Source organism: Ixodes scapularis, unplaced genomic scaffold (assembly GCF_016920785.2).
Source record: "Ixodes scapularis isolate PalLabHiFi unplaced genomic scaffold, ASM1692078v2 PGA_scaffold9__187_contigs__length_104089568, whole genome shotgun sequence".
In the NCBI taxonomy this organism is placed as follows: domain Eukaryota; kingdom Metazoa; phylum Arthropoda; class Arachnida; order Ixodida; family Ixodidae; genus Ixodes; species Ixodes scapularis.
The window spans coordinates 28,515,735-28,536,670 of record NW_024609884.1 but is presented as its reverse complement, the minus strand read 5'-3'; the positions used below and the strand labels follow the sequence as shown (position 1 = coordinate 28,536,670).

The window sequence follows — 20,936 nt, the reverse complement described above, 5'->3', positions numbered from 1 at the left end:
GTCGTCAGCAATGCGGGGCCTTGTCGTAAGCTGGGAAGGAATCTTTGGTCTTCTGCTTCGGCTAAATGTTAAAAAAATCGTGTGGGCCGGACAATGTACCTAACGAATTCCTTCGACGCTATGCTGAATGGCTATCGCATTATTTGCTCGCCATTTTTAATAACTCACTAAAACAAAAGGAGATTCCTTTTGACTGGCGTCGCGCTCGTGTTGTGCCTATTTTAAAAAGTGGTGATCCTCAGTGCGTTTTTAATTATCGCCATATATACCTTACTTCTGTTTGTTGTAAAACACTGGAGCACATAGTGTGCAGGCACATTACTGATTATCTGGAAGAAAATAATCTCCTTACCAGTGCTCAGCACGGCTTTCGTCGAGGGCTATCAACAGTGACACAATTAGTAACAACTTTACATGATATTACCCTCGCCCTAAATAAGAGAAAGCAAGTCGATGCCATCTTTCTAGACTTCGCGAAGGCTTTCGATAAAGTACCGCATCATGAACTAGTGCAGAAGCTACACGCAATCGGAATAAAAAACGACCTAGTCCAATTCGCTCAGTCGTACCTTTCAAACCGCACCCCAGTTCATTGAAATCGATAAGCAATCTTCAAGTCGGTTATCTGTTTCATCGGGTGTTCCACAAGGATCGGTTTTGGGACCGTTATTGTTTCTTATCTACATAAACGACATAGTTGACAGCGTAGATGACAGAGTTCGGGTTCGGTTGTTTGCAGTCGACTGCATATTGTACCAAGAAGCAGAAACCCGTAATGATCAGCTAGCTCTCGAAAATAATCTTCAGAATGTATGCATGGTGCGAACATTGGCAAATGCCATTGAACTTGGAGAAACGTACATTACTAAGGGTTACGAATAAAAAAAAACTGTACTGAACTTTCCCTATACAATTAATGGCACTCAAGTTAAAGAAGCCTCTGAAGTTAAGTATACTTGGAGTAACAATTACGAGCAGTTTGAACTGGAATACCCATGTCGCCAATGTGTGTACTGCTGCGAGACGAGCGTTGTGGTCCCTAAGGCGCAAACTTCCACTGGCACCCTCCAGTGTCAAGCTATGTGCCTATAAGACTTTAGTTAGGCCAGTTTTAGAATACGCGTGAATAGTCTGGGATCCGTGTACACAAAAAGCCATAGACGAATTAGAGAAAGTTGAAAGGCTAGCTGCGCGATTCATAGCCCCATCAGAAATGTTGAAATCACTTGAATTGGAGCCTTTGAGATCGCGCCGGAAAAATTTCCGATTGAGGTTTTTGTACCTAATGAAGAATAATTACTTTACTTTAGATTCATCACCTTACATAAAGCACGTCACACACCGAAATACACGATTTAATCATGGAAGTCTTTTAGAGCCGTACCAAAGCGCAAACAATATATATATTTTTTTTATTCGTTTTGTCCTAGTACCATAACAGAATGGAATAGACACTGTTGATAGCCCTACCCCTGATGTATTTTTTCCAGATTGCGATGATATATGCTATTTAGTATCAGTGTTGTGTTGAAGAACGTGTGTGTTTCTGTTTCTCCCATCCCCTTCCCTGTTCTTTTTTTCCCCCCATTCCTGCCTCGGCCCTAACGGGGCCTGCAGTATTGTGAAATAAAATTTAAAAAAAACAAACTTAAACATCCTACAGGAGATTCTGCAAGGAGCCATTAAGCCAGATTAACCGTATTCCCGCTTATCTGAATACGACAATTTCCAGCAAAAAATTAGGGCCCTGCAAACATAATTCACCCTTTTCTGTTTATTTTAATCCAACTGCCCGAAAGGCGTTCTGAAACGATTGAATAGCGACGTAGATTATGGCCCTAAGGAATATAAAAGCACGTTCAATACTTCTATTGCCCCGCCATTCGCGGTACGTTATAATACTGAGGAGTATATCAATTAGTGTTTTAAAGGTTTATCGACATTTTGTTAATAATAAAAACTTGCATTTGTAACAGAACCTAGTGCATAATAATGTTTGTTTCAAAACGTGCTTTCCTTGCAAAGAATATGAAAAGAAAAATTACAGGAAGATCCATTGGTGGATTCTTCAGACCTTGGAAATACCCCACAGACCCCCTTTGGGAAGCGCTAACGCTGACCCCTTTACTTTTTTCTTTTGGCTTTCTCTTTTACTTCCTCTATTTTTTGCTGCCTCTTTCTGGCCTCGTTACAAAGTCAGTGTTAGCGTTTTTCAAAAAAAAAAAAAAAAAAATGGGGGGGGGGGCGTTTCCCAAGGGTCATGCTAACGGATTCCCCAAAAATACATATGTGGATCTTCCTCTAATTGTTTTCACCCCTTTTTTATACTCTGCCTGTCAGTTGTACGTCGACGCCCTTGGCTACGGTCATCCATACCACTTGTGGAAGGAACCGCATCCATATCACTCGTAGAGGGAACCGCATCCATTGCTTTAACTACAAACACAATCACAGCCCACGCGCCGCTACTGCGGAAACCAAGAGCGAAGAACAACCGGCGACAGCATAGCGGCAACTGAGCAGGCCCGCATTCCATCGCGGCTCCTAGACAACAAAAGCCGTAGTGCTGAATGAGATGGCGTCATCAGAGAAGGACAACGCTGGGTACAGATTGGACACGACGACGGCGTCAACATTCAGCTCAAACTTGACTCGAAGCCGAGCGCTAACGCAGCACTCGTTTCCAATCTGTGTCCAGCCTTCTCTGATAATCCATCTCACTCAGTACTGTTGAAGGCCGAGCGGGTTGAACATGAATACATAAAGTTGAAAGAATAAAACACGGAAAAGCACAGGACGACAAATGGGGTCGTCCTGTGCTTGTCCTCCGTGTTTTATTCTTTCAACTTTATGTATTCATTCAGTACTACGGCTTTGTTTTCTAGGAGGTGCTTCGCGGCGCCTCCTCCTCTTTGACTCCGCGCCAGCTGTGCGCGTGACTGCCGAAAACGAAAGGGCTCGTTTTGACGAACACCCGGCGATGTCTGTCAGTTTGTCAACGCCGGGGAGAGAGGGAGAGGTGGACGCGTGCTCACGTCAGCGCTTCGGACCAATGGGAGTGTCGCACGCGACAACTGACAACCGAAAGACAACGCCGGGTTTTCGTCAAAATGAGCGTTCGGTGCGCGCTCCATTCACAAAATGTTCCGAGTACAATCGAGAGGATGGCGCTGAGGAAATGTCACTTCGGTTTACGGACGCAACCTACTGCAGCCCGATATCGGGGTCATGTGGAAAGCGATGGAGCTTGAAGACAGTAGAGAGATTTAGTAGATCGTTCCCATGACTCCGATAACGATACCCGATACTCCGCCACCGCCTCCCTTGTGCATGCATAGTATCGTTATCGGCGCTATCGGAGCTATCGGAACGATCTACTAAAACTCTCTATTGAGCCGCACTTGCCGGATTCCGTGCAAGCTACATATGTCCTCGGACAGCATTCGATGCTTTCTGTCGTTATCCGTGCACCCTATAACCGAGCAATGGTGTCCCGATGACCGGGGGACTGTAGCCATCGAAGTCCGTGACTTTAATTAAGTTTGAGAGTTTAAAACAGGGAAGAAAGCGCGAACAAAGTTCGGGCAATGCATGCACCCAACACCGGCGAAGCCTCTCATTCGGGACTTCCGCTCTTTCTAACGCACCATCAAGGAGGAAAGCCGCCGGTATCCCAACCCCTTCTTTCTCTGCTTTCAAAATGGCGCTATACCCACGATAAAACGGTCTATTAGCGGCGAGATGTTTCGGTGGCGCCCTCGTTAGGTTACCTTTCGTGACGTCATTACCTTGTGAACAGCAAGTTCGATGGTGTTTGTAATGGGCACGGTGGAAGCCTGAAATCATAGCGCTCTCAAAGCAACACTGCCAACACCGTCAAAATTTAAGTTCTTCCATTCCTCTTATTTCCGCCGATGAGACGTCCTTTGCTGGCGTCATAGTCAGCATTCGGCCAATCGTGGCAGGCCGACCACAGCGACGCTTTCGATCGCTCACATCGCCAATAGACGCTTTCAGCGCGCGCCAGGTTGAGCCGCCATAGCCGACCTTCTCTTGTCTTACCGAGATGCCGAGCCACTGAAGCGGGCCTTGACGAGTCTCCAGAAGGGCCTATGCTGGGGAGAAGGACACAGTAACACTTAAAATGGCAATAACCGTTCCTGCTGTTGTAATGATGAAGTGGAGCGAACGGAATACTAGGGAACAAAAACTGAAGGTCAGTTATGGCGGCGCCCATGCACAGCTGCCTGAAAGCGTCTATACATCAACACGCGGCCGTGACGTCACGCCGCTGCGGTGGTGCTGCTATTGGCAGGGCGCATGCGCAGACGCTCCACTTGACGAGAATCTGGTACCTGCGCACGCGCAGTGCCCACACCTCGCGTGGAAACTCCGCGTTTTCCCACACCTCGTGCATGAAGGCTTGTGTGCAAACAGTGCGTTGGCCTCTAGGATCGATATGCCAAACCAGGGGCGTTTCGAAATGGTCAAAGCTAGAGTTCCTGTATAGGCTCCCTACGGGAGCCAGAGTTGCGCGTTCATGCATGGCGTGTGGATACAGCTCCTCACGTGACTGAATTCGGCGAGTAGCAGCGCCGCGCGTTCGAGGCGCGCGGCGCGCTCAAAAGCCAGGGAACGTACGCCGGGGCGCGTGCAACGTCAACTTTGCTGCACGACACTTGATACGGCTCCTCACGTGATCGGATCTCGTCGAATAGCGGCGAGGGCGGCACGCGGCACGTGGAATCAAACGCGCAACTCTGGCTCCCGTAGGGAGCCTATAGGAACTCTAGTCAAAGCGCAGGATGAATTTGAATTTTATCAACAAGTACCGCCAAGCTGGTGCATGCTGGGACGCACTTGAGCCAGAAATGGCGGAGCGTCGCAGCCAATCCAGTTTCTCGAGGCGGCGCGGCGACGGCATCTGCATTATATAGGATAGATAAACCAATAGTAGAGGGCTCACAAACGGCGGAGCGCCACCGGCAGTCACAGCAACGCGTCTGGATGTGGGATGCGCCATGAGCCAAAAATGGCGACGCTTCGCCGGCATCCGATAGGAGCGACCGCGGCACGATCAAACGATGGCGGTAGGATATCCAGAGCTTTAGCAATAATAGCGCCACCGCAATAAAAATAAAATGGTTGTGTCGCGTCGGTCGCGTCGCATATTGGCGCCGCAGGTGTTTCGGGCGTACGGTGGTGATTTAGAAGATAGAAAGCGTGGGATATTTATTTCGCATGGTCAGTGAAGAAAGGACAGGGGAGCTTCAATAACACGCGTCCTCCGTCGAGGAAGCGGTTGATTGCCCCACCGACGGGCCGGGTACGCCTCGCAACTACGGTCGTACGACGACGAGATCACTTTACAGGTGAGCGATGCTAGTTTAAATTTTGCGCTGGAATAACCTTGTGCATTCTCCTTTTAAAAGAAAGATTACTAATCCCAATGAACCACTGATCTCGTGCATCCTGTTAGACGACGTCGGGATACAGCCAGATTCTTTTTCGGTCGCTGAACCACCAGCAGAAGTAACTACGTTCTCGCGCTAGAGGCTATGTATGAGTGGGACAGCTGAGACTAGGGGTATACCTGCTCCTTGCTGGGCTGGAGTCGCGGACCGGTGCGAGCATTGTTCCACGATTTTCTTAATTGTATTACTATTTATGAACACGCTTCCTGCGCCAGCCTGCCTCAACAGTAGGAAAAACAAACTAAAGCGCCATCGTACGACCTGAACAAAGACCTCGTGAATTTATGACCAGGTATTTTTGTCCCTCTGCACCGAGGCAGCAGATTGCAGCTACTGTGACCTGCTCCTGCTAATTAATGGAAGTACTTTTTCTGCGAGTTCGAACGATAATGTGCCGTGAGGTTCTCTCCGAAAGAGCGGCAAAACAGTTGAAAACAAAAAGAGGCTAGCCTAGGCTAAATCTCCCGCATAAATGTATACTATACAAATGACTGTACCTAATTTGATTCGAATTTTCATGACAATGTTCAGTTGGATGGAGTTATAAAAAGTTCATTTCTTTTTCAGGTTCAAGATGTCCAATCCACGTGTAAGATTTCCAAATAATGAGTGGGGGCTTGATTCATACTTTCCTGTGCGAGATATTTTGGAAGGAAAATATTGTGTAACAAAGAAAACACCAGTGCATACACTCTAATGGTGAATTCCGCTCGCAGATCTTGAGCGCTCCAAAAGCGCTCCATTTGGAGCGCGCATATTCCGCTCGCAGATCTGGCTCGAGCTGGTCATCTTCCACTCGTAGATCTCTGGCAGCGCCCGCTCCACGGAGCGCCCCAAACCCCGCCGAACTTGCTCTGCGGGATTCGACAGATCTCTCCGGAAATTGGCAGAGCGGCCCACGTGATTTCCGTCTAAATCGGCAGTGCGCATGCGCGCCGCGCGGCGAGGTTGGAGAGGCCGGCGGGCCGGTCGGGCCGTCGAGGTGGATCTGCGCGGGTGGGTCGGTTGTTTACGCGGGATTGTGACGGCTCGAACGCTTCTACCTCGCGTAGATCAGGGATACAAAGCCGGGACTGTGGAGCGTAGTAAATCGTAAGCGCTGACATCTGTGATCGTGAGAGGAAGAACGACAGAAAAGCCGGAGGCAGACGCAAGGTTAGGCCTGTTCATTCTGCAGCCAATGATTGTTTACCTTTTTACACTGCATTCCGCCGGCGTTTTCCCGTGAAATAAAGCAAGAAGTGATTAGGCAACGACCGCGCAAGTGATTGTTTGTTACCTCTGTGTTTATTAAAGTCGTACCAGAAATGTGAACTCCACCGCTGGCAATCGCTGTCCGTGCCCCGCCGCTTCGAGGCGGCCGAAGGTATGTGACGGTGCCGAACGCGGACGTATTCGTGATTTGTGACATGGGCGCTGTGGTGCGTATAATTTCGGCCGGCTTGTGTCGCGTGTTATTTCTGCAACTAAGCAGTGACAGTGGTCACTGGTCGTCGGAAAGATCAGTCAGCTGAGGCGTTGGTGGGCTTGTCAAGTTCGAGCAGCGGTTATTTTGAACGGCGGCGGGGGAAGCGGTGGGGAGGGGTGTGGGGGAGGTCGCTCCAAAAATGCAAGTTTATCTTCCCCTCGTCGATTCGGAGCGGGTCCCACGGAGCGGAATTTTGCCTCCCTCGCGGGTTTTGGGAAGCGCTCCAGATCTACGAGTGGAATTCACCATAAAGAAATGCGTGCGCGTCTACTTATCCACAAAACACTGAAAGAGTCAATCTCTGCGATCTACGAAATCAGCTCAGCGAATGATGAGGCGGAACATCCGTTTAGAGCTAAATATGTCGCATTACGCAATGCAAAGCGTCATGCTTGCATTCCGTAATGCCACAGCGCAGATTTAATTTTGAGGTCTAAACAGATGTTCCGTTTCATCATTCACTGGGCTGATTTCGTAGATCGCAGAGATTGACTCTTCGAGTGTTTTGCGGTAAGTAGATGCGAAGGCATTCGGTAGGCGCCGATTGCAAGGAGCGCCTACGCGAACCTTGTAGTCGGCACATAGGTGTTTGTGTGTGTATATATATATATATCAGTGTGTCGAACCGAAAAAAATACGGGTTCGGTTACGGTTCAGGTTCAGGTAAATTTATTTTGTTCCGGTTCAGTTCCGGTTCGATTAATTCGATCCGCGAACCGGTTCCCGAACCGGTTCGGGGCGCTGAACCGGTTCACGAACCGGTTCGGAAATTATAAATGACAAATTGCAACATCAAAATAAATTACAAATAAAACATCTGAAATCAGCACATACGAAACGGGATACATCGTAGTGTAAGGTTCAGGGATTTCTACCAGGAATGGTTTCTTTATGTGCACTCAAAGGTTACCTCACCGACGTTTACGCATTCGGACTTCATCTAATTGGGTCCGACGCAGTAGCTGTAAAATCCGCGACCTTCTTACAAACCCACTTACAAGTAGAACTCGCTAACTATCCTGCCACCTCAGCGTGTAAGCAATTGAAGGAACAGTGGGAAGAAAATACAGCTTTCTTTATTTGAACTATAGCCTTCGGTAACTCAAATTAGACCCTTAAAGAAGTTTTCATTAAACAAGATACGAAATATGAAAAACACTTCACCGAACGCAACGCCAGAAGGACGTAATAGGATAAATATTAAAATAGAAGAGTTCGCTGTCTCACAAATATGTTAGCTTCTAAGTGCCTATACGCACTTAAAAAACAAATGGCATTGATAGCACATTCATTGTCAACAGCGCGTGGCCGAACCGTTTCGACATGAGCCGGTAACCGTTATTTTTTTTCCGGTTCAGTTCCGGTTCGGGTTCATCGCGATTACAATATAACGGTTCGGGTTCGGGTTCAGTTCCGGAAAAAATACCGGTTCGGTTCCGGTTTTCGGCTCGGTTCGGTTCCGGTGCGACACCCTGATATATATATATATATATATATATATATATATGGGGGGGGGGGGGGGAGATTAAGACGGGCTCGTCGCCCTCCCCCCCCCGGCCGGGGAACTGAGAAGTTTCCGCCTATCCACCAGTGACATATGTTATGTTGCCATTATTAGAACCATTTTCATTTTCTGGAACAATAATCCACGCTTGTCAGTGTTTAATTGCTGCTTCACTGAATAAAATTTGTTTCGCAATATTTCTTGGACACACATATATTAATAAAAGAACGATTGCTCGCATGTTTTCAAGCGTTTCCAGGAATGTACGACAGCATAATGCAACGTTTCCGGGAATGTTTCGCTGACAGTGAAATGCATTTTTATTGACAGTTTTATCACGACCATGAGCAGGGAAACATACACAACCTTATGACAATATAAAAATGTTTCCCATGCTCTTAACATGGTGACATTGGCGCAGACTCGAAGCATGCCCGGCAGCACACTTGCAGATGACGTGTGTACACATCTCGAGGAGCAAGGACTGTCAAAGAATTTATGAGAACCCCGACTACTTCAGGGGTACTGCACGGCAGATCAGTTGTTCATGATATTCTAAATCTCACAAAAGATGTCTCCCAGTTTGTGAGAAAGCAGTCATCACCTAGACTTATCTGTATCGTTAGCCGAGTTATACTGAAAATTGGGGTACAGTCTAAACCAAAACATGTAACTCGAAGATATAAGAGACTACAGAGATTACAAAATATCTAACGATATTTCTAACGGGCTAAGAACCGGGCACCATATAGAGAATGCAAAATAAACGAGGAAAGGGCACCTGTATATTCGAGCACGGGAGTAAAGTAATTTAAATTAACTAAGAATTTTTCGCATGCAATTACATGGTTGGTAGGTTTCCTGCAAGTAGCCTCAATTAAATTAAGGCCACCTAGGCTGGCATCTCGCCTAGTAACTTGTTGCATGATGAGCCTCAACGTCATTCTTGCAAGTGTTCACGAATCGCACGCTACATATCCTCGCTGACTTTGGCGGAATACAAACTGAAGCTCCCCCACTGAAAAATTGAACAACAGCATAAGATCTCCGGCGTGATCAATGGAAGATCGAGACAAAATAATAAAAAACTATTATAGTACCTGACGAGCAGTGGCTCAGTCAGGCCTTTTTGTTTTTTTTTCCCGAAAAAAAAAGAGGGGGGGGGGGGGGGGGTGCTGGGCTGAGGTGGGGTGGGATGTGCATTCCTTCTGTGTGTGTGTGTGTGGGGGGGGGGGGGGGGAGGGGGGTATGCACGAGTTTATTATAGGGTCGTACACAATAACAAGAACCAGCTAAAAAAAAACACACACAAAAAAAAAAAACTGGGACAGCGATTAAGTAAGACATACGACAGGACAAAGTTGTACTCGCAACCCCCATAAACCCCTCCCCTAGCTGCAACACTGCTAACGAAGTAAGAACGGCAGGGCGTCTCTTCTGAACGGCCGACCTCCAGCAGGTGTTCGTTGCCCTTTGTTGCGATCATCGCGGCGAGTGCACGCTCGAGGCTCGCAAGATCGAAGCCCTATCGAAGGTTGGAAGCTGGTGCTGGAGGAACAGCTCCCCGCCGTTCTCATCCTGCCAGTGATGCTAGTGGAAATATTCGTGCCAAAGGGATCCAACATCGCGATCGTGGCCCCGTCAAACGCCACGAGGGAAGGGACAGATGCGCGCGCGCAAATCAAATATTCCGTCAGGCAGGCACTGCCAACTAACGTTTCCGCGTTCAGTATTGATGCTAATTTTGTTCTGACAAAAATCCATTTCATTTTTGCGGCATATTTATCAAAACTGATCCTCCAACGAACGAGAAACTTACTTTTGTCAAAGCATCTGCCGTTGTCCAGGCTTTGCGCCGTTCGAGTCTCGTACGGCTTTCCAGGAAAGCGGTAGAATGTTAAGGACGGACTACAATAATATCGGAGGTTGTTACTGCAATCAACAACGCAAGATTATACACTGTCTCACTGAAACTGTGCAGTACAGTGGAAGCTATGAGGTGTCAACAGGCTCGCGCAGTCCGCCCCAGAACATAGTGCCAAGTTGTATATATTGTCGGGTTTTCTCTCGACATGTTTCAGTGTCTGACAATTTAGGCGCGCAAAAACATTAAGAAAACAATTTCAAATTATCTTATATTATGTCTTTTTTTACTCGAATAACGTGTTAATCATCTCATTATTATATTACGTTGAAGAATATAGTTATGCTGCCCGGTGGCCAATTCGCTGCCGAAGTTCGGATCTGCGCCAGCATTTCAGCGCGAGTTCAAAGAATGAGTCACCAAAACGCGAAAGAGTAATCATTAAAGTGGATATACCCCAAGATAGAGGTCCGTCGACGGACCGTGTTTGGGGCGCCGCGGAGGACGCATTTCGTTGTGTTCCTCACCGCCATGGCCGCCATAGCTGACATCGGCTCTCCCCCGCGCCGCTATCGCGGAAGATCATATTTTTATCTCACGCGAGCGAAGCAGATAGCTTTAAACGTGCTCGGTAAGCTAAAGAAAGAAAGCGTGAAGAGTGCTAGCACCGATTCCAGCTTCGGAAGGGTGGGCAGCGCTGAGCGGTGCCAGCAAGCGAGCTCTCTACAAGCAAGTGAGTACAACGCGAGGGGCAAGGTGGTCTCACCAAAACAATTATCTCGGGGAGCGAAAGGCTGCGGGAGCAAAAATGAAAGACGTTTACAACACCCTGTAATGCCGAATTAGAGCGCAGTTCTTGAGGAGGAGGAGGGAAGGGTACTGAGGGGAAGGTATACCCCTCCCTCCTCCTCACCTCCTCATCCTCCCTGATACTCCTCCCCTCCTCCCTCCTCCTCGTCCTCCTCCTCCCCTAATCCTTCAAGCTCCTCCCCTCCTCTCCTCCTCCCCTCCCTCCTCTTCTCCTTCTCATCCCTCCTCCTCCCCCTCATCCTCCTTCTCCCCTCCACCTCGTCGTCCTCCCCCTCCTCCTCCTCCCCGCGCGTTGCTTCGTGGGAAATGTCCCATAATGCACCGCGCGGAACCCTCGTGACGTGACACATGACGTCACGAGTGACGTCACGAGGGTCCCGCGCGGTGCATTATGGGACATTTCCCATAATGCACCGCGCGGTTACGCCGACGGCGCCACCGACGCCGCTCAAGCCGTAAACGGGCGCCTAAGAGCTGCGCTCTAGAAAGTAATTGGACGATTTTGACCTGAGAGTTCTAAGAAGAATTGTTTACGGGTTTTTCCGTGATCATGAAATTCCGACGGTCGCAAAGATTAAGCGAAGGTTCAACGACGACGACGACATACCCAGTGTGTCCAAAGCAACCCTCCATCGGATGCTCAAGAAGCTGGGCTTTAGATTTGAGCTCCGCTTTCGCAACTGCCATTTGATCGAGACAGTGAACATCGTGCTGTGGTGGTGCCAGCACCTGCGACCAGTGGCGTACCAACTTGTTTTTGAGTGGGGGGGCAAACCAGACCCTCTCCCCCCCCCCCCCCCCAAATCGAAAATTCGGCGCAACTTTTGTCCAACTTTTCTAAAGATTTGGCAATGATTCGGCAAAATTACAACGTTACCAGACTTAACATTGATATTTTGTTTTTTCTCACGAAAAAAATTTTGCTTCTTCTTAAAATAAATACAACTTGTAGTGCCTATTGAAAGAGTTATGACTAAATAAGGTGATATTCTAGAAGATAATTGTATCGATGTCGCTTTTGTGTGTTTACTTGTAATTTTGGTGTATGCTTCCAGAAAGTGGCGTGACAACGAGGTTGGGTAGTAGCCGGCACAGTCACGAATCACACTACGAGAGCTTTGGTTTTGAGGCTTCATCAGCGCACACCTGCAAGTGTGTTTACATTGTTAAAATAAAGGCAATCACTGCGTTCTTACTTTCTCTGGTAGTCGCCGTTTCGTGCGCGAAAACGGATGCAACGGTTGCTGAGCCTTCACCAGAAGAGATAACAATATTGTAAATATGCATGTTTTTCGATTTGAGTCACTTGACGTCAGCTTTGCATGAAAGTGCGCGTTCCATATTCGCAACGTGCCGTTTTTAACCTTTAAAATTCCGGTTTCTGCATGGTGTTCGGACACACACGGACGTTTAGGAAGATGGGGAGAGTTAGGAATGGTCGGATGTGCAACGTCGACCATGATAGTTCTGTGTTTAACGAATATTTTTCATCAGTGTTTACTAACGAGTGCTTGGACTCCGTCCCCACTCTCCCTGAAGAGCTTTACGAGCGCATGCATCCTATTAATGTTAACTCCGCCGGTATTATAACATTGATTGATAAACTAAAACTTACTTCGTCCGCTCGAACCGATAACATCAACTCTAAAATTTAAAAGAAACACCAGTGTTATTTCGAGTGAGTATTTAAAACTTATCTTTATTCAGTCCTTATCTCAAAGGTGCCTTCCATCTGACCAAAAGGTGGGAAGGGTAATTCCCAGTCTTTAAACAGGGCAGCCGCTCTTCCGCATCTAATTATCGCCCTAATTCATTGACTTCAATTTCTTGCAAACTACTTGAGCATATCCTCTACTCCAATATCATGAGGCACCTATCATCCCATTTCTTTTCTTTAAACAGCAGCACGGTTTTCAAAAAGGTACACTCTCCGGCAATATGAAAGACCCACTGGGAGCGCGTGGCCGAGGCGGTGGCTGGCGGGGGCGCTGCGAGCCCTCCGGGCAATTCCATTCTGCTTCGAGGGGAGGACGCTCACTCGGGCTCAGATAAAGCGAAACGCGCTTATCAGTTTGCGCCGAGTGCCGAATGAGCGTCCTCCCCTCGAAGCAGAATGGAACTGCCCGGAGCGCTCGCAGCGCCCCCACCAGCCACCGCCTCGGCCACGCGCTCCCAGTGGGTCTTTCATATCGCCGGAGACTGTACTTTCCTGCGAAACACAACTCTGCGACTTCATCCATGACTTGCACACTAACCTTGAACCTTGAACCTTAAAGTGAAAAAACTGACGCAGTTTTTTTTTTTTTTTTTCCAAAGCGTTCGGCCGTGTTTTTTATCAACGCCTTCTTTCTAAGCTATCATCTTTTTGCCTCGACCAAATAACCGTTTGCATAGATTCGTGACTTCCTTTTTTCCCGTGTACACGTCACGTCCATGATGATCATGAATCTTCCTTAATAAATGTATCTACTGGTGTTCCCCTGGGGTTCGTACTTGGGCCCTTACTCTTTTTAATATTTATTAATGACATCCCCATTGGGATTTCTTCAAAAAACCGCTTTTTCGCCGACGACTGCGTCATCCATAACAAAGTAACTTGTGTGCAAAATAATAACCAGCTTCAGGAAGATCTAGAGAAAATTAACAATTGGTGCAAAGAGTGGATTATGTCATTAAACAAGTATAAACGCAAACTAATCCACTTCACCAAGAAAAAAAAACACTGTCATTTAATTACTTCTTGTACTCCGATCTGATTGAGACCGCTACTGTGTATAAATACCTTGGCGTAAGACTAACATCTGACCATCCCTAAAATAACCACATTGAAGTCATTACTGCCGATTCATCTGGAACTCTTGGACTAAGCAGACGTAACTTAAAAAGGGCTCCACCCTTTGTTCGTAAGCTAACCTTGGACACGTATACGTCAGACCAAAAATAGAATATGCTTCAACCATCTGGAATACCCATCGACTGTACCTCATCAATACCCTGTAGAGGCAGTTCAGAAAAGAGCTGCTCGCTTCATTTCATCCACTAATGACTTTTTTTTTCAGTGTCTCAGCGCTAAAAACTGAACTAATTATGTCCTCTTTACAGCTTCGCAGAAAAGTCTCTCAGCTGTGCTTTATTCACAAAATCTACTACCACATTCCCGACCTCAAAACCACTTTGTTATTACCCCCCGACCGAACATCTTCTCGCCTCAACAACGTCTGCACCATCAAGCACATTTCTGACTCTACTAACGCTTTCAATTGGTCATTCCTTTCTCAAGCCATCAGCCACTGGAACAGTCCCCCATCCTCCATTGTCACCATCTTGGACCCTGCTGATTTCTCCTCTGCAGTAAAACTACACCTTTCTTGGCCCATGTGATGGTGTGCGAGGCTAGGCAGATAGGTGAAAACCCTTACGCAGAGCGCCTGCCGGGCCAGACTTGTACGTAGTTCAACTACTTTACTCAAGTTACTGTAGTTTAACTACTTTTCTGGGTAGTTTAGTAACTTTTAATTACATTTATATTCTAGTAATTCGTAGTTTACTTTAACTACTTTTCCGAGTGACTTCCACTCAAATTACAAATTACTTTCTAATTTTAGTGGTTGTTTTGCCTATCAACGCAGAAAAGATGTCGGAAGGTCAGCTGATATTTGCAGAGGGGGAAGCATGCGAAGTAGAAAAAGGGGAGATGGGAAGGAAGAAAGTGATTTAGATAGTCCAAAAAACCCCAAAATTTTAACGAGCCCCCCCACTGCAACAACACTGCTACGAGGCGCGGGGAGCGAACAGACACGACGCAAGAGAGGTCGAGTAACTGTGGGATTAGCTCCGAATAGTGGCGTTTCTTTGTATTCCGAAGCTCAAGAAGACTTGACGCATTTGAAGAAAGGGCTTGTCCCCGCTTCTCTCCAATGTAGGAATTCTTGCCCACTACAGGAGGTGCACACACTGCTCCTTTTACGGTGCAGTCGATAGAACCCCTAACAACGACGCTCACGCCGGATGGGCTGCTCGTGTATCACTCGAAGCGCGTTAACCCACCCCCGCGCCTGCGTTCACGCCGCTTCGCGGTGACGGTGTGCGGCTGCTAATTACAAATCTATTAACCCACCTAGCCCCCCCACCCCCCGTACACGCCGCTTTGCGGCGTCCGGTCGGCAACCCAAGCCCCGCTGCCCCCCATGCACTTCCGTAAATAGAGTCGATACGATTTAGTTTAGCGATGTTTCGTCAACGACATTCGTTTTTTTAGTGTTAATGGTAAAAAAGAAATGTAAATATCGCCAAATGCCTCGACAAAACAAAATGTTCGAGAAAAAAAATAAAAATAATTAAGCCGGCCCACACCATAAATAGAACCCGGGTCTGATACGTATGAGGCAGACATCTCACCACTAAGTTACGCTACCTCTTCGGAAACTCGCATTGCATCCGCTGCCTATGTTGACGGCGGCAGCGCCTATCTCCAAGCAAGCAAGCAAAACTTAATTTTGTGTAAGGGCCTACGTCCTGGTCTGGACGGCCCGTCCGGCCCATGTCTCGCGGATGGATTCCGTTAGGTTACCGTGTAGCCTTGTTCGTGGGGCAAGGCTCCACAAACCAGCCAATCCGGCGTGCGTGAGCACCGTTGCTAGGGTTTGTATCGCCTGCGCGTTAAAAATATGCCCGCGCGGGTCGGGGGGCAGTGCCCTTGGTATTCCTTGGGCGCCGCCGGCCTGTGTCTGCTCTGCCCAGTGGCGGCCGTTTAGGGGGGGGCAAAACGCATGCCTTGCCCCCCCACTCTGAGAACTGGGGGGGCAAGTGCCCCCCTTGCCCCCCCGGTTGGTACGCCCATGCCTGCGACAGATATAGGTGTTTAAAAGGCAGGGACGGCCCATTCTCTACATTGACGAGACGTGGGTGAACGCCGGGCACACCCTCTGGAGAGTCTGGGCCGACGTGACCGTGATAAGTGCGCGTGAGGCCAAGCGCTCCGGACTCTCCACCGGGTTCTAAAACCCAAGCGGCAAAGGAATGCTGATTGTCACCCATGTTGGCAACGAGAACGGGTTTCCTAACGGCGCGGGGGAAGTTTTCCGCGCAAAAAAGGCAAGTGGTGACTACCATGAAGAGATGGACGGAAAGCACTGCGAAAAGAGGCTTGTCGACACACTGCTCCCTCTCCTACCTCCAGCGAGTGTGGTAGTGGTGGATAATGCTCCCTACTATTCGGTGAAGCTGGAGAGAGTGCCGGAGATGTCAGCTCTAATTCTCCATAGCACCATTTATTTTCTTCTTCTTCTTCAACTCTAAAGAAAAACATTCAGGCGTGGCAGTCAGAAAAAGGTGCGGCCTGGAGCCCGGACATGATCAAAGCAGAGCTGTTGAAGATTGTGGCCATGACCAAGCACGACGGAGAAAAGTATCGCATTGACACGATTGCTGCTGCAGCCGGCCACACTGTCTTAAGGCTCCCTCCCACTTTACCATTGCCAGTTGAACCCGATCGAGTTGGCACGGGGCGACATGAAGGGTTATGTTGCATCCTTTAACAAGGAATTCAAGATGGCCCAACTGGTACCTCTCGTGGATGAAGCTATTAATCAAGTAACTGCAGAGAGAAGGGAAAATTTTGCGCGGCACGTGGTTGATGAGGAAGCGACACTGAGAAAGGCTGACCACATCTTGGACGGCGTCTTCGATGGACAGGAGCCTGTTGTGATCGCCATGGAGGTATCTTCCTCGGAATGGGACACTGATAGCTCCGTCGACGACCTGGGGTGTTGGCCGCTGTAACGGGGGCTAATACAGTATTCTAAGCTTTAAACGAGTAAAAAAAGTAGTTTTTTTTTAATGAGCCAATTGCTGATATTAACGCTAAACCAAGTTTTGCTGAAACTGCCTAACGTATGTGGACAGGTGTTGTTTCCTAAAGCTATCAAACTAAAATTATTCCTTTTATGCAAAAAAGTTACTGTAAACATAGTCGCCTTACAGGACTCCCAAAGCTAATTTAATGAACAAACAATTGCCTTTATCTCAGTTTCTCTTTAGGTAGTCTTGGCTTATTTGGAAAATATTCCTCCTTAACACATCACTACCCTTAAAGTCATGCTGAAGGTATGATAACTGTGCAATGCAAGGACAAGGGGCCAACAGATTACTTTCAAATAGGTTCATTTTTTGTCCAAATACTATAGTTGGCTCTTAGAAACGTGTGTATTTACACAATTATTTTAGCACTGGCACATAAACACCATTGTGGACTGAGGCCTGCTTCTGCATGTTGCCATGTACAATAAAGCATGCTGCATTGTGTGATTTTAAAGAAAATGCAAAACCTCTCGGGAAAGATGACAAGATATTTTGGAACTGTGTGTGCTCAGCTTATGTTGCTTATCCTGTTGAGCTTCCGTGCACACATGAAGACCCATGTTTCTAAGTGAAATTGTCTACTAAATTGTTTACACAATGTTTACGAATTTCTGAGGTCCTCTTCTTTCAGTGCTGGTCACCATCCACATCAGAGGGGAAGTCCTGGCAGTTCTGCTTGCCTAACAAATGGCGTGAAGAAGAAAGATAGAGCATCAGTCGCATGAAAATCACTATTAGTAAGGTTTCTTTCGATTAGTTTTTTTTTTCTTTAATGCGACCAAGTTGCATGTCACAGCACAAATTTCACTTTATGTGACAGCAATCATAGCCAGAGAGTCTATTTACTTCGTTACTTCATACTATATTACCAAATGGAAACATTGTTGTTTTTCTTTCGTCTCATGAGCATATTTCACCGCAACTGGGGACTCCGTATGGTTAGCAGCGATATTAGTCCCCGGCAACACATACAAGGTACAGTTAACACCGAAGCTATATGATTAATCAATGGTTATGAAGAGCGTGAGACACGTTAACTAAAGCCATGGAGCTCGTCACCGGCTAGAGGGAGTGCTTGGAGGCCAACCATTTCCTTGTGCCGGTGGTTCTCAAACCGGTGTCCGCGGAGCCCTTGGGCTCCGCAGACATTATGTGCTGTCATGAGCGGGTTGTTCCAGGGACAGTAGCCATACATCTTCGGGTACGCCATAAGACGTTTGATGAACAGTTATTTCAACGGAGACTGCTGTGTTTCTGCCTTGGAGTATAGAGCACGGAAGACCTACAGAATGCCATTGCAATAATGGGCTCTAAGTACAGGGTTCCTCCGATCACTTGATGAAGTGCTGACGACGGTAGCATTGTGTCCAATAGTTTACGAAGCGTGGTGAACTCAAGAGCGATTATGGCTCTAATTGGAGAGGTGTCACCTTTTCCACTTGCCTGGTTTGTCGCCGGCTTACTCACATCCGAAGGCGTGTGCGAAGTGATATCTCTGATGTTCTGTTTCTCCCAAAAATATGCCTTTTGGGAACCTGTTGCGGCGGACGCTACGCCCAAAGACTTGTCACTTGTGCTCTCCAGGCTGTTAATCAACGGGAACTCCTCAGCAGTAAAAAGGCGGCACATTGTTGATGGTATTCTTAGGTCGATGCTTGTTTATAGCAGTCGTTTTCTTGCTCACGTGATTCTTAGCGTGTACAACTCCCTTCGCCTCACAAAATGTGTTGTGCTCGAGCTTGTACCTTGTAACTTCGGTGCCTCTCTCTTTAACTGGGCATTCGGCTGCATTAGAGGTTTTAGGGTGTATTGTATGTAGGGTTCCGCGTTTTTGGTTTTTATTTTATGAAAATTCGGCGTACTTTTTTCGGTGTTTATTTTAAGATTAAATTTTCGGTGTTTTTCGGTGTATAAATTTATGCCCACAAAAGTTTACCGGTTTTTTCGGTGAATATGAAAGAAACACCATCGGACACCAGATTAGATGATCCTTGTAACTTTGATATTTGTGATCCCTCAAGGAATAACGGCACAAATACATCGAAAAAAGAAAAAAAAAAAAAACATCGACACTTTATATAACAAATGCAAGCAACTGTAAAAAATATGTACAAACAAGTTGGTGCTTAAAAACATGGAACTTCACCTTCTGTACATCAGGATTACGTGATCTTATCATACACTCTAAAAAAGCCTGTGCGTCTACTTTCCCGCACAACAGACGGAGAGCCAATCAACGCAACTTACGGAGGCAGCTCAGCGAATGACGATGCCGAAACATATGCTTAGACCGAAAGACGCAGTTTGAGTTGTGGCATTAAGCATGATGCAAAACGTCACGCTTGAATTGCTTAATGTCACAACTCAGTCTGCGTTTTTTGGTCTAAACATATGTTTCGCCATCGTAATTCACTGAGCTGCCTCCGTAAGTTGCGCTGATTGGTTCTCCGACTGTTGTGCGTGAAAGTAGACGCACAGACGTTTTTTAGAGCGTAGTAAACACAGATGTACTTTCGCAGGTTCTTCTTGTTGATCCACGTTCATTCTTTCCTGTTAATGACCCTGTGGCTCGAGAATGCCCTCTCAACGTTAACACTGGGCACTGGCACACTGAGGAGATGAAGTGCTGCCTGATCCAAAATCGGCCAATCAACCAAATGTGACTACCAAAAAATACACGGTGCGACGTTTTAAAGCACAACATATTTCGTGTATTCACTAAACTCTTGCTGCAGATCTCGCATGAAGCTAAAAACCTTATACCAGCCCACACCCGAACTTCTTTTTTAGGACCAGGAATTTGACACACTAAGCCCGATCACAGAAAGGGCACAGATGTCCTGTGAAGGCCAACCCAAGACCTCTTTTGTTGCATGTTGAGCCTTGGAAGAAGGTACTGCGGTACTGCGGTACCTTTGCAGGTACCGCAGTAGGGGTCGCCTTCGCACATGGCTTCATGGTTTTTTCCACACCGACGACAAACTTGGGATTCTGTCGTGCATGCAGCTGCTATGTGGCCGAACTTGTAGCATCTGTTGCATTTCAAAGGGCGTGCTCGGGAGGGGATAACATCCGTTCTCACGAGACCCACTTTGACATGTTGAGGTGCCTGTTTCCCTGCGAATGCCACTCGTACAACGGGCGATGTTTCGCCAAGTCGTTTAGCTTCCACTATGCCGATGGCGGACTGCAGCTGTGTCGTTACGTCGTTTTCAGTAGAATTGAGGTCAGCGGAGGCCGCCATAGTAGCTTGTGTGGTCTCTTGGCAGATTGGATTTCACCAACATAGCACAGAGAGCTTGGTGAGCTTGAGGAGCTCGGTTTTGTATGCAGGTCCTTTTACGTCGACTGCAAGAATGTTTCGTGCTTTGTTCACCCGAACAGCAGTGACCATGCCTGGCGAAGCGTTGTTCAGGAAGTCAGTAAGCTTGAACTTGCCCAGTGAATCAACTTTCTGGTTGTCAGTGGGGACGTACAGTACGGTGCACCCGACTTGAAGGTTAATTCCGTCTTTGGAAGCTGGTGTTAGGCTCTGGCACGTCTTGTGTCTCTTCTTTCCATGAACGGTCTCGTATTCACCGTCGCCGGATTCCATTCCGTCATCGTCGAGGATGGATACGATTGCCGTTTGCCGATGAGGAGCTGCTGACGGTTTCGGCAATAGTTGCTTTCAAAGAAATGGCGCATCCGTCTTTCACGGGCGTGGCTGAACTTGCATGTTCCATGGCTTGTTCTTTGTACAATTCGAGGTCGATCGGTGCTTTCGATGCCGTGGCGGACATTTTTTTTTTAAATATCCTGGCCTCCCCGAAGGAGGCCCCTTTTGCACGGAGACCGGATGCCTGTTTTGTTGTAGGTGTCCTCAGAATATCGGGTCGCAGGATCGTTATTTACCGGTATTTAGATATAAATCAGGAGACACAAATAGGGTTACCCGTAGCTGTGTCGTCGTCGTCG

General features: G+C 47.4%; 1 pseudogene; it reads left to right on the top strand.

Annotated features, from left to right (window-relative positions):
* Positions 1 to 10,841: 10,841 nt before the first annotated feature.
* On the top strand, positions 10,842 to 16,901 carry LOC115320031 (annotated as a pseudogene).
* Positions 16,902 to 20,936: the final 4,035 nt, after the last annotated feature.